Source organism: Bombina bombina, chromosome 3 (assembly GCF_027579735.1).
Source record: "Bombina bombina isolate aBomBom1 chromosome 3, aBomBom1.pri, whole genome shotgun sequence".
In the NCBI taxonomy this organism is placed as follows: domain Eukaryota; kingdom Metazoa; phylum Chordata; class Amphibia; order Anura; family Bombinatoridae; genus Bombina; species Bombina bombina.
Genome location: NC_069501.1, coordinates 216,871,739 through 216,891,109, shown reverse-complemented (window position 1 = coordinate 216,891,109; position 19,371 = coordinate 216,871,739).

Here is a 19,371-nt window from a genome sequence, read left to right as displayed (position 1 = left end):
TAATGTTATAAATCAAACTGGATCCCCCCCCTTCATATATAAACCTATCTTCTTATTATTTATTTTGCAACTCTGTTTCCCCATTCCTTTGCTCATCTGTCCCGGCACTGCTGAAGGACTATTCCGGATGTGGCTAAAATCGTGACTGTCAGTGCGCACGCTTTAGAATGTCTCACTCTTCTGCAATACCAGAGGCACACTTCGCTATCATTAAACACAGAGCTGTGATCATGATTCTGGCTCAGAAGAACTGAAAGCGGCAGCTATCATCAAAAAATACTTAAATAAGTTTGTTAATTGTGCTAAAAATAGTTCAATGAAAATCAGCTCCTCTAACATAGGTGTCATACAAATGGTGATGAAACTCGCTCTCAGCAACTGAGTGAACAAACTTTATAGATGCAGTGTAGACATTTTATGTTGTACGCATGCGCATTTCTATTCACGGGAGCGTGCGTCACATGACCCGTGCTCCGAGAGTAACGTACATTACAATATTGCGGCGCTCTTCATGTTAAGCAGGCTGCAGTTGAAATTAAATTTTCAAAGTGATTTACATAATCAGAAGAAGGTGAATTGGTACTTGCATAATAATAAAAAGGTTATTCTCCAATTTTTATACTTAATAAAATGTATTATTAAATGTAGAAGGTGATTAAGGTCCCTTTAAAGGGACAGTCAAGTCCAAAATAAACTATCATGATTCAGATAGGGCATGCAATTTTTTTTAATTCCTTTTTATTGATTTTTTTCTTGGATATTACAGAAAAGAAAATAAAGATATGATTATATATACATATTAACATAAACAGTTTACCTGGAATTACCATCATCCCTTGTATTTATAGATTATAACCATCTATATAATATTAGAGGAAAACCCCAACCCTTTCTTGAGTTTTAAAGCAACAAAATGTTATAAACAATAATTATCAGTAAAAACCCTCAATTTTAACTTCAAAGAGTTCCTAATTTACTTTCCCTACCTCCTTTGAACCTGTTACAATACCAATAATTTATTTCCTATTGAGAGTGAAGCCTAACATAATAAAGGGGCAAAACAAAACAAAACAAAAAAAAAAAAAGAGAGAAAAAAGGGGGGAAGAGGAGAAAAAAAACCAAAAAAAACCCCTCAGCCAATCATCCCTCCATCCCCCGCACCTCCTACCCTGTTCTACACTTTACCAAATATCCAACAGAACCATTTCAGTGTTTCTAAATGGAAAGATTAAGTAATCAATTTCTCTGGGTGGGAATATTCTAATAAATTTGGACCATTTTTTAAAGAAATTACATATTTCCTTCTCTGAGTTCAGGTCTGTGGTCATTTGCTCAATTATTAGTTGTTTTTTTAAATAGTTCTTAACTTCTGTTATTGTTGGGGAAAATTTACTCTTCCAGTTCTTAAATATTTGATATCTGGCAGCCAGAATAATTAAATTTATTATCTTAGTTTCATTTGAAAGAATTTTTTGACCTATCAAGAATATTATATCTTTTGGGGTAAATCTATGCAAGGATATTTTAAGGATATTAAGTATCCAGAATTCTATTCTGTTCCAAAATTGTTTTATTTTGGGGTATGTCCATATCATATGTAGCAGGTTTGCAGCCGGAAGACTGCATTTTGGACATTTATTAAAATTTGTATTCTTCCATCTAGCTCCTTTATCTGGTGTGTAATAGGTTTGATAAATTAGTTTTATATGGGACTCTCTCCAGGTCTCCGAGATCGTGGCTTGAAAAAGCAATTGTATTGATCGTGTTACATGCAGCTTTTGATCGATAACATCAGATATAAGATCTGACCATTTAAAAGCTACATTATTATTAAATGTAGAAGGTGATTAAGGTCCCTTTAAAGGGACAGTCAAGTCCAAAATAAACTATCATGATTCAGATAGGGCATGCAATTTTAAACAACTTTCCAATTTACTTTTATCACCAATTTTGCTTTTTTCTCTTGGTATTCTTAGTTGAAATCTAAACCTAAGTAGGCTTATATGCTAATTTCTTAGACCTTGAAGGCTGCCTCTAATCTGAATGCATTTTGACAGTTTTTCATCACTAGAGGGCATTAGTTCATGTGTGTCATATAGATAACATTGAGCTCACGCACTTGAAGTTACCTAGGAGTCTGCACTGATTGGCTAAAATGCAAGAAATGATGGATAATAAAGGGATTATCTATATTTTTAAACAACAAAAATGCTGGTGTTGACTGTTTCTTTAATACATCTTATCTGGCATTTCCTTTTGCTAGTGAGACTTGCAGTTTGGACCACCAGTGATAGCATAACCTTGGAGGGTGTACTATGCCAAAGCAGGTTGGTGTTTTGAGTATGTAAGTTGCACTGATTTTTTGCAGGTCTTGGATGCTAAAACATTTGCTGTCCTAGTGAAGGTGCCAGTTAGTATCTTTTGCTATGTGTTTTATATTTGTGGTTATTTCCTAGTGTATTTTGCACCCAGCCTATCCTGGTAATGTATTGCCAGTTTACTGAAAGTGCAGCACAGTTATGGAAGGTTCACTCAATTTATTCCAGTAAGTGATGCCACTAGGTGCAGTCAGTATCCAAATTTTATATACATTTTTTAGGGAAGTAATAACTTGTAGACAGGTAAACATATGATTTAAAAAACAACAACGTATAGTTACTTTTATTATCAAATTTGCTTAAAAGGACATAAAACCCTAAACTGTTCTTTCACGATCCAGACAAAGCATACAATTTTAAACAACTTTCCAATTTACTTCTATTACCAATTTTGTTTCATTTTCTTGTTATTCTTCATTAAAGGAGCAGCAATGCACTACTAGGAGCTAGCCGAAACACATCTATTGGCTAATAAGAAGAGGCATATACAGTATGTGCAGCCACCAATCGGCAGCTAGCTTCCAGTAGTCAATTGCAGCTCCTGGGCCTACCTAGCTATGTTTTTCAACAAAGAAAAACAAGAGGACAAAGCAAATTAGATCTCTCTATGAATCATTAAGGTTTAATTTTGACTTTACTGTCTCTTTAAGAAGCTTCATTGTAAATACTGTTGGAGACCAGCAAGAGGAACTAAGGTTAGGACTCAAAAACTGGAGGTAGCATGGAGGGTCTTTGGAGGATTATTATCTCTTTGCCAATAGCTGTAGCTATCTCATCCATTTAATGTTTTTAGCATGTGTTGCTTTCCATGAATAAGTTAGTGCCAGCTACTAGTTTTTTTTTGCAGAATATTTATGCATGATTTAGACGTCATGCTGAGTACATACCCAACTTTGTATAAGAGACTGTAAAATCACCAGTGAAACACTGTGTTCCTTTATTTACTTTCATTATTAGTATTATTTAAGATAAAGGATGCACTAGCACACAGTGGAAGGACATTTTATTTTATATGAAAACCACCAAAAGAGAACGGTCAACAGTATAATATCACTAGTATTACAGGCCCAGATGCTTGTAGAACAGGCATAGCATATGGGTAGCTACAAGAAATTATTATTAATAATAAATTATAGTTTACTAGTAATTCAATTGAACTTATGCTACTATCAGCAGTTAACACATTTTTACTGAAAAACAACTTTCCCTTCCAAGAACACAAACTATAAATGATCTAATTGTTCTAAATGCCTAAGCATATTAACTTTCAGTTTCTTTGGCTGCAATGAAAGAATGCAAATTCCAGAAATGATTTGGAGCTGGCATAGATATTATATCATTCTAAATGTAACTCTGTATTGAAAAAACATTTTTACAAAAGTAAAAAACTTAAAGGGACACTGTACTATAAAATGTTCCCCTTAATGTGTTCCAAATGACTTGTTATACCTTTGCAGAGTATTACATGGATAAGAAATTGTTCGATTGTGTTTATTTTTGTATTTGAAATAGTTGTTCTCAAGGACATCTGCAGGTAAAGAAGACCTGCTAAGATTATTTATAGTGTAAACCATGCCTCGATCTTTAACAGGATCTTAGAACACACATTATAGAGATGCATAAAGCTGGAAAATGTTACAGAAGCATTGCCAAAGACCTGGGTGTTTATCAAAATTGTCTGCAAATGAAGAACATTTAGGACTGCTACTACTCTCCATAGGAATCAGCATCCTGCAAATATCATTCCAAGAGCACAATAGGCAATCCTGAAAGAGGTGAGAAAGAACCCAAGGGTAATAGCAAAATACGATAAGGGGTATTTTGTGGCAGGCAAACAATCGGCAAGATTGTTTTGCGGTAACAGGGGTGCGTTGCTAACTAACCTTTTTTTCTTACCGCTCACTTAAGCCAACGCTGGTATTACGAGTTTTCTGCAACCCGGCGTTAGCCTCAGAAAAGTGAGCGTTGAGCAAAATTTAGCTCCACATCTCACCTCAATACCAGCGTAGCTTAAGTCAGCGGTAAGCTGGCAAAACGTGCTCGTGTACGATTTCCCCATAGGAAACAATGGGGCTGAGCTGGGTGGAAAAAAAACCTAACACCTGCAAAAAAGCAGCGTTCAGCTCCTAACGCAGCCCCATTGTTTCCTATGGGTAAATTAATTTTATGTCTGCACCTAACACCCTAACATGAACCCCGAGTCTAAACACCCCTAATATAACACTTATCAACCCCTAATCTGCCGCCCTCGCTATCGCTGACACCTACATTATATTATTAACCCCTAATCTGCCGCTCCGGACACCACCACCACCTACATTATACTTATGAACCCCTAATCTACTGCCCCCAACATCGCCGACACCTACATTATATTTATTAACCCCTAATCTGCCCCCCCCAACATCACCGACACCTACATTAAATTTATTAACCCCTAATATGCCGCTGCCAATGTCGCCGCCACTATTATAAATTTATTAACCCCTAAACCTAAGTCTAGCCCTAACCCTAACCCCCCCTAACTTAAATATAATTTAGGGGGCGGAGCCAACTGCCAACATGGACGGTCGCTAATTCATGGAGCTCTGATCATTAACAAACTGAGGAGACCAACTACTACTTAATTTTTGGCTAACAACCATCATTTCAACTTTCTAGTTGCTCCTAACCTGTTACGAAACTATTTTGCAGCTCCTCAGAGCCGTCTAACCCCACCATAATTATAAGATATAGAGTCATAGGCGCATAGTTTTGCGGCCCTGTATGAGTTTCAAACATGGAGGAATCATACGCCACACTGAGGTCCTTTTTTAAGTACTTAGATGCTAAGTTTGACTGTTACTTTGAAGAGCTTATTGCAGCATGTAGCGGTGAGGATAAAGTCTCTACAGCCTGGTCTACCGAAGAGATGTTAACTCCCATTAGTAGGGGAGACCAAAGCATGGCGCTTAAAAAGGGAACTCCGCCAGACTACCTTGAGCCACGAGGGGAGATTCTTTCGCTCCCGGAGGTGACAGAGCCCAGTGAAAGTCAGCCAGAGGCAGAAGCGGAACATCCCCTGCAATTAGTGGGGCATAGTGATCCGGGGGCTCTACACATCAGTTATATTGGCCCGGTTCCCCTTGTCACTAGTCTATGCCTGGATAAGCCATTAGCTCCTACGCATTGCAGAGGTCTGAAGTCCCACAATACTCCTCACGTTTTTGGTCATCATCGAAGCACAACTTACCAAGGTTCTCTTGACTGTACCTGCGACTTGGCCTTGTTCGTTTTGTTGCCGGCTGGAACTGGGTCATTGGTCATGCTGCTACAGAGGGCTTTAGGTCTCCAGGTCACCGGGCAGTTCAGGATCCGGATCCATCAGGGTATTGGCTAGACCAGTGATTTTTGACTATGAAGAATATGAGAACGATCTCGAGCTGGACCAACACACTTTTACCCTAACTTCTTTTGCTCATACCACTCTCCCACGGATAAGCGTGGGACATATGTGCTAACAGTACATACCTGCTGTCATTATTAGAGCCTAACTCTGCTTGAGGGTAACACATAGACACTGCCATGTACCTAGCTTGCTTGAGACTTTGAAAGTTATTTCTCTGCATTACCTAAGCCTTTGCGATCCAACCGTCTTTATTTTCTTATGTTGTCCTCATGTCTCCCTTGCTCCCTAAGCTGGTTTCAAATCCCACTAATGATGGCACCAAGCCTGATGTTTGGAGGACCTGGAGCTGTTAATCACTAATGCACTTTTTACCTGTTTTGCATTGGTAATAGGGGGGTTGATTGCATGCGGCCGTATATGTCCTGTAGTTGCTAAAATAATTTTTAATTTGTTGTCACACATTATGTTTAGACCTAAGGTAAGCCATAATGTCTCTCCACATTTATCTGTGCATAGTATTAAGCACCTCCTTGGTAATACTTTATGTTTGACTACTTCTGCCTGCCACTTTTCTATTATGAGCCCCTGTATGAATATTTACTGCCTTATCATGGTTAGGTTCTCTACATATAAACTTACAAGCCTAAGCTAGTATTGGAAGTGGCTGGTTATCTGTTTACATAATAATTAAATTGCTTATGGACATATATCTTCTCGCTGAAGTAAATTGTTTTAGCCAGCTTTATATTGCAATAAGGTTCCTACACACACTTTGCTCTCTAATCCTACTCATTGTTTTGGGCTCCTAGTTATTACTATGGTATTTCTTATCTCCCTTGTAGCCTCCTACTTAAGTGAATGACTAGTTCCTTTTATATAGATCTATTTATTTTATAGCACATAGACATCAGAACCAAGTATGGTACTATGCATTTTCTTGTACTAATCCTCATAGAATTTGCTTGATAAGAGAGGCATACTCCACATACCTGTAAGAAGTTGGGCCCTAGAGTGTAACTATATTGTGTGATCTTCCGTGGTGGCAGTATACCAGTCTATATAGGTTCACAGACCTGCTGTAATAGATAACCCCTTGAGTTCATCATGCCAAACATTCACAGTAATATTCTGCTGGGTCTGCGGCCGGGACCCCGCAGTTAATTTATACATCATAGATGGCTTGATGTTGGACACCATTAATAGTGAAATGTTTTAATTACTGCATATTATATAGAGCATAACTCACAACACCTAATTGATGCTGGAACTCCCCTATCATATTTAGGGCTTCTTTCTTTATTGTTAGTGCTAAGTACAAATGGAAAACATTTATCTATAGAGTTTAATTGTCTAGTATTTCTATGGGGTTTTGTTATATTTTTGTGCATGATCTTGACGCTCTAAATGCTTATGGGATATGTACATGTTACATCCATTTATAGCCAAGTTGTGATGGTTATTTCTATATCGGCTACCATAGTTAGAGAAAGGCTAATATTAAACCTACATTACCCAATACCCTACCCTGATAAAATGGTGGACCATCCAGGTTATCCCCTATAAGATAACTATAAGCCTCTACTATTTTATAGTTTAATATTTTAGTTACCTCTCCTATATTTGTCTATGGTTATTGATGCAATATAGTTCAATGAGGTCTTACTAGGACCCTCCTTACTTAACTAACTGCTCTCTCCTATATGATTGTTCTAATGCGACAAATGCTATATTTAGTTACTGCTAAACAGAGTTATCTAGCATTGTAAAGTTTACTGTTGATACTGCATGCTTTATGGTGGTGTTTTGTTTAAAGTCCTAACATGAAAAGATATATACTATTCATATATATGTTTCTTGCAATTGGCTATGTCCCCTAGATATTGCCTAATTTGTGGTTCCTCTCTTACTTTATAGAGGCATAGATTTTAGTCATGGTCAGTGTAATATGGACTCAAATTCCTTCTTGTAGGCTTTCATACGCGCATGCTCCAAGGAAAGATCAAAAATATAACTCCTCATTTTGTCCCTAGGTTGTTTAGAGAAAAACCTAACTCATTAATTACTACCACAACTTTAAGCCTACTGGCCCTGACTCTAAGACAATTTACCCTAAGTACTGTTATATATTTTATGTTTACACTAGCTTCTTATAAGTTTGCATATGAGGGATACATAGCTTTTTCAGGACATTGCCTTCTCAGTACATGCACGGAAATCCCCCTAAAGTGGTATTATTTTACAATTATTCCCACTCATCAATCACCTTCATCTGACCCCTCTCCTCCCTTTCCCGCCGGCATATATTACCTGCGGGTCATATCCCTACTCCTTTTACCCACATCGCCTATAGCTGGCATCTCCCCAGGAGAGGGGCTCATGTAGCAGTCCTCTGCTCTTCATATATATACATATCTCCCCCTGTTCGTATCCTTTATTGGAAGCTACCCTTACTTTTATATACCCTTGCTTAAATTTACTCATGGCGTAAATAGAGGATAACTCCATTAGTAGTGTACTTGAAAGCTCTGAGATCCCAGAGCATTTACAAACTCGACAAGCTAACTGGCTCCGTCCTCCACTCCCCCTCTACTCCATTTTGAGCGGCTCTCGCCCGCTGCATTCCCCCTCCCCATAAAACTATAGAGCTAACTCCTCCCTGGCCTTAATCTTACCTGAACAGATACCCAAATGTACTTTTTATATGGCACAGAGAGGACCATTTCTGTTTATACTGCATTTATGATATTCTATTATAAAACTGAAGTCTCCCTATAGATAGCCCAAATTATATAATAATGTTTGAGATATATGGATACATAATGCTTTTTCTACATGTTTTTTTTTCTCTGCCATACCTTTCTAATTATACTCCGCTAGATTTAGAGTTCTGCGGCCAAAGGGGTGCGTTAGCTACGCATGCTTTTTTCCCCCCGCACCTTTTAAATACCGCTGGTATTTAGAGTTCACAGAAGGGCTGCGTTAGGCTCCAAAAAGGGAGCGTAGAGCATATTTACCGCCACTGCAACTCTCAATAACAGCGGTGCTTACGGACGCGGCCAGCTTAAAAAACGTGCTCGTGCACGATATCCCCATAGGAAACAATGGGGCAGTTTGAGCTGGAAAAAACCTAACACCTGCAAAAAAGCAGCATTCAGCTCCTAACGCAGCTCCATTGTTTCCTATGGGGAAACACTCCCTAAGTCTGCACCTAACACCCTAACATGTACCCCAAGTCTAAACACCCCTAACCTTACACTTATTAACCCCTAATCTGCCGCCCCGCTATCGCTGACCCCTGCATATTTTTTTAACCCCTAATCTGCCGCTCCGTACACCGCCGCCACCTACGTTATCCCTATGTACCCCTAATCTGCTGCCCCTAACACCGCCGACCCCTATATTATATTTATTAACCCCTAATCTGCCGCCCCCAACGTCGCCGCCACCTACCTACAATTATTAACCCCTAATCTGCCGACCGGACCTCACTGCTACTATAATAAAGTTATTAACCCCTAATCCGCCTCACTAACCCTATAATAAATAGTATTAACCCCTAATCTGCCCTCCCTAACATCGCTGACACCTAACTTCAAGTATTAACCCCTAATCTGCCGACCGGACCTCACCGCTACTCTAATAAATGTATTAAACCCTAAAGCTAAATCTAACCCTAACCCTAACACCCCCTAAGTTAAATATAATTTTTATCTAACAAAATAAATTAACTCTTATTAAATAAATTAATCCTAATTAAAGCTAAATACTTACCTGTAAAATAAACCCTAATATAGCTACAATATAAATTATAATTATATTGTAGCTATTTTAGGATTAATATTTATTTTACAGGCAACTTTGTATTTATTTTAACCAAGTACAATAGCTATTAAATAGTTAATAACTATTTAATATCTACCTAGTTAAAATAATTACAAAATTACATGTAAAATAAATCCTAACCTAAGTTACAATTAAACCTAACACTACACTATCAATAAATTAATTAAATAAAATACCTACAATTATCTACAATTAAACCTAACACTACACTATCAATACATTAATTACATAAAATACCTACAAATTAATACAATTAAATAAACTAACTAAAGTACAAAAAATAAAAAAAGCTAAGTTAAAAAAATTAAAAAAATAATTTACAAACATTAGAAAAAGATTACAACAATTTTAAGCTAATTACACCTACTCTAAGCCCCCTAATAAAAAAACAAAGCCCCCCAAAATAAAAAAATGCCCTACCCTATTCTAAAATAAAAATAGAAAAGCTCTATTACCTTACCAGCCCTTAAAAGGGCCTTTTGCGGGGCATGCCCCCAAAGAATTCAGCTCTTTTGCCTGGAAAAAAAAACATACAATACCCCCCAACATTACAACCCACCACCCACATACCCCTAATCTAACCCAAACCCCCCTTAAATAAACCTAACACTAAGCCCCTGAAGATCTCCCTACCTTGAGTCATCTTCACCCAACCGGGCACCGATGGACCAAAAGATGACGTCATTTAAAGGAACCGTCATTCAGGGAGTAGGCGTCGGTAGAAGAGGATGGATCCGCGTCGGCTGGAAGAAGATCGCTCCGCTCCGCTCCGGATGGATGAAGATAGAAGATGCCGCTTGGATGAAGATGTCTACCGGTCTGGATGTCCTCTTCTGCCCGGATAGGATGAAGACTTCTGCCGCTCCGGATGTCTTCTTTTGGTCCATCGGTGCCCGGTTGGGTGAAGACGACTCAAGGTAGGGAGATCTTCAGGGGCTTAGTGTTAGGTTTATTTAAGGGGGGTTTGGGTTAGATTAGGGGTATGTGGGTGGTGGGTTGTAATGTTGGGGGGTATTGTATGTTTTTTTTTTACAGGCAAAAGAGCTGAATTCTTTGGGGCATGCCCCGCAAAATGCCCTTTTAAGGGCTGGTAAGGTAAAAGAGCTTTTCTATTTTTATTTTAGAATAGGGTAGGGCATTTTTTTAATTTTGGGGGGGCTTTGTTATTTTATTAGGGGGCTTAGAGTAGGTGTAATTAGCTTAAATTGTTGTAAATTATTTTTTATTTTTTGTAACTTAGCTTTTTTATTTTTTGTACTTTAGTTAGTTTATTTAATTGTATTTATTTGTAGGTATTTTATGTAATTAATTTATTGATAGTGTAGTGTTAGGTTTAATTGCAGATAATTGTATGTATTGTATTTAATTAATTTATTGATAGTGTAGTGTTAGGTTTAATTGTAACTTAGGTTAGGATTTATTTTACAGGTAATTTTGTAATTATTTTAACTAGGTAGCTATTAAATAGTTATTAACTATTTAATAGCTATTGTACCTGGTTAAAATAAATACAAAGTTGCCTGTAAAATAAATATTAATCCTAAAATAGCTACAATATAATTATAATTTATATTGTAGCTATATTAGGGTTTATTTTACAGGTAAGTATTTAGCTTTAATTAGGATTAATTTATTTAATAAGAGTTAATTTATTTCATTAGATAAAAATTATATTTAACTTAGGGGGTGTTAGTGTTAGGGTTAGACTTAGCTTTAGGGGTTAATAAATTTAATAGAGTAGCGGTGAGGTCCGGTCGGCAGATTAGGGGTTAATACTTGAAGTTAGGTGTCGGTGATGTTAGGGAGGGCAGATTAGGGGTTAATACTATTTATTATAGGGTTAGTGAGGCGGATTAGGGGTTAATAACTTTATTATAGTAGCGGTGAGGTCCGGTCGGCAGATTAGGGGTTAATAAGTGTAGTTAGATATCGGCGACGTTGGGGGGGGGCAGATTAGGGGTTAATAAATATTATGTAAGTGTTAGGGGCAGCAGATTAGGGGTACATAGGGATAATGTAGGTTGCGGCGGTGTGCGGTCGGCAGATTAGGGGTTACATTTTTTTTATTATAGTGGCGGCGATGTGGGGGACCTCGGTTTAGGGGTACATAAGTAGTTTATGGGTGTTAGTGTACTTTAGAGCACAGTAGTTAAGAGTTTTATAAACCGGCGTTAGCCCATAAAGCTCTTAACTCCTGGCTTTTCTCTGCGGCTGGAGTCTTGTCGTTAGATTTCTAACGCTCACTTCAGCCAAGACTCTAAATACCGGCATTAGAAAGATCCCATTGAAAAGATAGGATACGCAAATGGCGTAGGGGGATCTGTGGTATGGAAAAGTCACGGCTGCAAAGTGAGCGTTAGACCCTTTCCTGACTGACTCTATATACCAGCGGGCGGCCAAAACCAGTGTTAGGAGCCCCTAACGCTGGTTTTGACAGTTAACGCAGAACTCTAAATCTAGCGGACTGTGTATACGCTTATCTGTAAATATTTTGGGGCATACCCTATATGTTGTATTTGTTTATGACTTCAATAAAAATCATTTAAAATAAATAAATAAATATAATTTAAATACTACAATACTATAATTTACTACAATTAACTAAATTATTCCTATTTAAAACTAAATACTTACCTATAAAATAAACCCTAAGCTAGCTACAATATAACTAATAATTACATTGTAGCTAGCTTAGGATTTATATTTATTTTACAGGCAACTTTGTATTTATTTTAACTACGTACAATAGTTATTAAATAGTTATTAACTATTTAATAACTACCTAGCTAAAATATGTACAAAAGTACCTGTAAAATAAACCCTAACCTAAGTTACAATTACACCTAACACTACACTATAATTAAACTAATTACCTAAACTACCTACAATTAATTACAATTAAATTAAATAAACTAAATTATGGAAAAAAAACTAAATTACAGGAAAAAAAAAGAATTTTAAACTAATTACACCTAATCTAATCCCCCTAATAAACTAAAAAAGCCCCCAAAATAATAAAATTCCCTACCCTATACTAAATTACAAATAGCCCTTAAAAGGGCCTTTTGTGGGGCATTGCCCCAAAGTAATCAGCTCTTTTACCTGTAAAAAAAATACAATACCCCCCAACATTAAAACCCACCACCCACACACCCAACCCTACTCTAAAACCCACCCAATCCCCCCTTAAAAAAACTAACATTACCCCCTTGAAGATCTCCCTACCTTGAGCCGTCTTCACCCAGCCGGGCACAAGTGGTCCTCCAGAGGGTCCGAAGTCTTCATCCTATCCGGCCAGAAGAGGACATCCAGACCGGCAGAAGGCTTCATCCAGGCGGCATCTTCTATCTTCATCCTTCCGGAGCGGAGCGGGTCCATCTTCAAGACATCCGATGCGGAGCATCCTCTTCATCCGATGGCCGACGACTGAATGACTGGTCCTTTAAGTCAGTGATTTTCAACCTTTTTTTTGCCGTGGCACACTTTTTTACATTAAAAAATCCTGCGCCACACCACCATCCCAAAATTTTACAAAATCACACATTGTATATAAAAGTTATTTCACAAAAGGCAAGCACTCGCTGGTATTTTTTCAAACAACAGTATTTACTGTACAACAAATTAGTGAACGTTTTCGGGCATCCGCCCATCCTCAGACATGTCTGAGGACGGGCAGATGCCCGAAAACGTTCACTGATTTGCTGTACAGTAAATACTGATGTTTAAAAAAATACCAGCGAGTGCTTGCCTTTTGTGAAATAACTTCTCTATGTACGGATTTGGTGGGCACCCTGGGAGTTGGTACGTTATGAGTGTGCTGTGTTCTCCTGGACTATGGTATATATAGTCATCATCTCACTCAAAATAAAAAAACGTCCCAGAATAAAAAACAAGAAAAGTTTAAAAAAAAAATCACACTGTTGTCAGTCTGCCACGGCACACCTGAGGATCTCTCACGGCACACTAGTGTGCCACGGCACACTGGTTGAAAAACACTGCTTTAAGTGATGTCATCCAAGATGGCGTTCCTTGAATTTCCGATTGGTCGATAGAATCCTATCAGCAATCGGAATTAAGGTAGGAAAAATCCTATTGGCTGATGCAATCAGCCAAAAGGATTGAAGTTCAATCCGATTGGCTGATCCAATCAGCCAATAGGATTTTTCCTACCTTAATTCCGATTGGCTGATAGGATTCTATCAGCCAATCGGAATTCAAGGGACGCCATCTTGGATGACGTCACTTAAAGGACCAGTCATTCAGTCGTTGGCTGTGGGATGAAGAGGATGCTCCATGTCAGATGTCTTGAAGATGGACCCACTCCGCTCCGGAAGGATGAAGATAGACGATGCCGCCTGGATGAAGCCTTTTGCCGGTCTGGATGTCCTCTTCTGGCCGGATAGGATGAAGACTTCGGACCCTCTGGAGGACCCCTTGTGCCCGGCTGGGTGAAGATGGCTCAAGGTAGGGAGATCTTCAAGGGGGTAGGGTTTTTTTAAGGGGGGATTGGGTGGGTTTTAGAGTAGGGCTGGGTGTGTGGGTGGTGGTTTTTAATGTTGGGGGGGTATTGTATTTTTTTACAGGTGAAAGAGCTGATTACTTTGGGGCAATGCCCCGCAAAAGGCCCTTTTAAGGGCTATTTGTAATTTAGTATAGGGTAGGGAATTTTATTATTTTGGGGGGCTTTTTTATTTTATTAGGGGGATTAGAATAGGTGTCATTAGTTTAAAATTCTTGTAATTCTTTTTTTTTTCTGTAATTTATTGTTTTTTTTTCCGTAATGTAGTTTATTTAATTTAATTGTATTTAATTGTAGGTAGTTTAGGTAATTAGTTTAATTATAGTGTAGTGTTAGGTGTAATTGTAACTTAGGTTAGTGTTTATTTTACAGGTACTTTTGTACGTATTTTAGCTAGGTAGTTATTAAATAGTTAATAACTATTTAATAACTATTGTACCTAGTTAAAATAAATAAAAAGTTGCCTGTAAAATAAATATAAACCTTAAGCTAGATAAACTGTAACTATTATTAAAATAATATGTAAGAGAAGTCACAGCTAAAAATCGAAGCTGTGAAAAAGAATGACAAGGCAGCACACAAATTGCATAAATAACAAGTGGTTTATTTGCTAAACCTACATATGTCAAAAACAAAATTACCCCAAACCCATTGTGTAAGTAAAAAGGAGTGACATATATGAACCAGGCCTGGTTAGTACCTACAGTTCTAATAAACAATTGTATTGTAACAAATCATGTCAAAACATTCCGCTTGCTACAAACAAATATGTGAAAGATATATTGTTGCAACAATTATTCCAATAAGACACAGAATAACAAATGTCCATAAGTATCAGAGCACTTAGTGTGAATCACACGCTCTGTATATGAAATTGTTACAAAGAAGCAGTTCCAGTGTTACTGATTGGAAAACCAACTTGAATTACTGAGCAAGCAGCCTCACCACATTTGCGGTACAAAGTTCCAGTGTATCATCCAAAACCAACTTATATAGTTACCACTTGATCCACTTCAAACCTTGCATATGCCACATGTCGGATCCTTGGTAAATCTCCAAACAAAGCGGTTTGTGTAAAGGCTCCTATGCGGTTAATGCCTCCTTGTATTCACAGAACCGGAACTTTGATTCAAGACTGCTGTATGCTTGTCAGTTGTTAGAACCACATCAGAGTAACTCGGTGCGCTTAGGACCAGCTGCCAGGAAATTAGCACTCCACTTCAAACAGTTGCCGCTTCACGAACATCAGGCATAGCGCGTTTCGCCCCTCCCCTTTAGTGGGCTGACTTTAGGGCTTCATCGGATGCTTGTATGTGGTAATAACACCACTTTTATAGCTCAATGGCTAATTTAAATATTTAATTGATGACACTTTTAACACTGTGCTGCAACCTCATGTACAAAGTTAGACAACAGCTTTTATTTGCACATACATCATATTTATTAAATAATTACATGTTATGCAACATATATTTGGGTATCTTTTTCATTCCGGGATAGCAAAATAAAAACCACACAAATTTTCAACAATTGCAATTTTCACATCTCCTAACTTTTCTTATATTTTGGGCAAGACTAATGACTGCTATATATGCAACTGGATTAATATAGAGATAGATATACCAAGGGCTATTATTTGTCCCCTGCAAAGAAAGTATTCTACAAAAAGCATGAGAAGTCAATTTTTTCATTAAGGCCATTTGGAGCCAGTGTATTTAAACGATAAATCCATCGGGATTTATTCCTTAGTAGCATATTGTCAACATCACCACCACGGCGGTGCTGTTTTATATGCTGAATGCCAGTCACTTTCATAATAGTAAAGTCAGAATTATGATATAATCCAAAGTGTCTGGCCACCGGACTATCCTGATCTTTATTCTTAATGTCATCCCTATGCTCTCTGACTCGATCTTTCAGGTCACGTTTAGTTTTCCCTATATAAAATAGGGGACATGAACAGTGCAAGAGGTAAATGACACCTGTAGTGTTACATGTGATCCATTGTTTTATATTATATTGTCTACCTGTTGAGGTTTCAAATTTGCATGTTTTTTGTATGAACCAGCAATACACTACAGCCTTGCCATTTGGTTGTTGGTTTTCTTATGTATTCACTTCTGACAAGCTTATCCTTGAGACTGTCAGCTCTACGTGCTGTCAACAAAGGGAAGTCTCCTACATAGTCTCTCAGTTCAGTGTCAATAGTCAACATGTGCCAATATTTTTTCATTATATCTCTAAGTTTGCCCCAGTGTGAATTAAACTTAGTTATAAGGCGTACCTTATCTTCATTACTTTTAACTGCATTATGTCTATAGAGCAGATCATTTATTGTGCTATTTCTAGCCCTAGTCCAGGCCCTTTTGACCTGTCTCTTAGAATATCCTCTTTCAAGGAACCTAAATGACATCTCTTTAGCCTGTAATTCAAATTCCTCTGAGTTGGAACAATTCCTTCTCAACCGAAGGAATTGGCCAACTGGAATGCCAGTTTTTAAGCATTCAGGATGATGACTAGTAGCATGTAAAAGACTGTTGGTGGCCATTGATTTACGATAAACCTTAGTGGTTAGGTGTCTGCCTTCTTTTCTTATTGATAAATCTAAGAATGTTACTTCCTCTTTGCTCATTTCCCATGTAAGAAAGATATTGTACCCATTGTCAGTGTTCAAAATACTCAAGAAATTTTCTAATAGTTCTTTACTACCCCTCCATAGGAGTAGAATATCGTCCACATAGCGGAGCCAGAGTGCCACATGTGCCTCCACCAGGGATTCAAAGCATGAAAACACTTCTCGTGCCTCCCATAAGCCTAGGTGTAAACAGGCATAGGTGGGGGCACATGTGGCACCCATGGCCGTGCCTTGGAGCTGTCTGTAATATTTTCCATCAAATTGGAATATGTTATTGTTTAATATTAAATGTAACAAAGAAATTACAAAATCAGTGTGTTTCTGAAAAGCATGTCCTCTTTGTTCAAGAAAATATCTCGTCGCTCTGATCCCTACAGCATGGGGGATCGAGGAGTATAATGAATCGACATCAAGGGTCACCAACCATGTATCTTCATCAACGTCAATGCCATCCAATTTCCTAAGGACATCCGAAGTATCTTGGACATAGGAGGGCAATGAACTTAGGGAGGGTCTCATAAAGTAGTCTATATATCTACTCGCCCCTTCCATTGGCCCCCCTATGCCCGAGAATGGCCTCGCTTCCATTGAGTCGTAATTCAGTTTGCGTGCACTCGCAAACCGATAAATATGCTGTCGGAAGCGATATAGTTTATCGACTGTTTCCAATGGCGCGTTATACCTCAATATCGGCAGCCGGACTTCGGCTGCCGAAAAGATCTTCGCGTCCCATAGAAAGTAATAGAAGCCGTTAATCGATAAATTATACCAGGTTTCCAATGAAAGCGCTAACCGTTAATACATTGTCGGAGGCTGTCGATACATTGAGAAATATTACCCCCAGCTCAACTAGGTGTAAAAGAGGAAAATTGTGCTTTTTGAGACCTATTTTCTATTGAAATTATAAAACTTGCAAATAATGCAAGTGTTTTAATGTAGAAATAAATTGTTATAAGTAATATTTATTGTTGTCTCATGTATAGAAATAGTTGAACTTATATTCTAATAGAAATATCAGTATATATTTAAATATAATAATATATGCAAGAACATATCTACAGAATGCAAACTAGACCTATGCCTAGGGCAGCAATAAATATTACTTATATTTATGAAGTGTTAAATATAATTATATTAGAAAATAGTATTTGATTATTAAAAATATGGATAAGTGTTTTTTTATTTTTCTTGAGAGGCGATCACAGGTAAGAAGCACGGACGTTAAACGTAAATTCTATAGCGTAAGGTCGGGTTACCTTAGCAACTAATTGATTTTCAAGAAATCCGACGTCAGATGGAAGCGTTAACACAACGTTAACTTACAGCTACACGAAAAGAGCGACTGCGCGCAACATGCTAATCTTTTCAATGGAAACCTGGTACTAAAATGCAGCCGTAAATTACTTTTAGCTGTCGGCCGCTTCGGTAGCTTACGGCTCCATTTTTAACGACTCAATGGAAGCGAGGCCATAATCGGTCGTCCCGGCGGTTTGCTCATACTTTTGTGCAGTTTAGGAATGCAGTAAAAGGTTGGCACAATTGGAAACTTTTTAAACATGAATGCATGTTCTTTAGTTGTTATTAGCCCATCTCTCAAAGCATCATTAAGAATAAACAAAAGTTCATTACAAGATGTGTCAAATTCAGCTCTGTTTGTTAATTCATACTGTGTAGTATTAGATAGCTGCCTCTGGATTTCTGTCACATAGTCATGATCATTCATGACCACCAGGTTACCACCCTTATCGGATGATTTAAAAATGAGTCCCTTACTGTTGAGTAATTCCTTAAGAGACCTTCTCTCATTTATACTCAAATTATCCTGAACAACTTCACAACCTTGTAATTTCCCAATCTCTCTTTCAACGCATCTTACAAAGTTTTGAATTGACTTCTCATGCTTTTTGTAGAATACTTTCTTTGCAGGGGACAAATAATAACCCTTGGTATATCTATCTCTATATTAATCCAGTTGCATATATAGCAGTCATTAGTCTTGCCCAAAATATAAGAAAAGTTAGAAGATGTGAAAATTGCAATTGTTGAAAATTTGTGTGGTTTTTATTTTGCTATCCCGGAATGAAAAAGATACCCAAATATATGTTGCATAACATGTAATTATTTAATAAATATGATGTATGTGCAAATAAAAGCTGTTGTCTAACTTTGTACATGAGGTTGCAGCACAGTGTTAAAAGTGTCATCAATTAAATATTTAAATTAGCCATTGAGCTATAAAAGTGGTGTTATTACCACATACAAGCATCCGATGAAGCCCTAAAGTCAGCCCACTAAAGGGGAGGGGCGAAACGCGTTATGCCTGATGTTCGTGAAGCGGCAACTGTTTGAAGTGGAGTGCTAATTTCCTGGCAGCTGGTCCTAAGCGCACCGAGTTACTCTGATGTGGTTCTAACAACTGACAAGCATACAGCACTCTTGAATCAAAGTTCCGGTTCTGTGAATACAAGGAGGCATTAACCGCATAGGAGCCTTTACACAAACCGCTTTGTTTGGAGATTTACCAAGGATCCGGCATGTGGCATATGCAAGGTTTGAAGTGGATCAAGTGGTAACTATATAAGCTGGTTTTGGATGATACACTGGAACT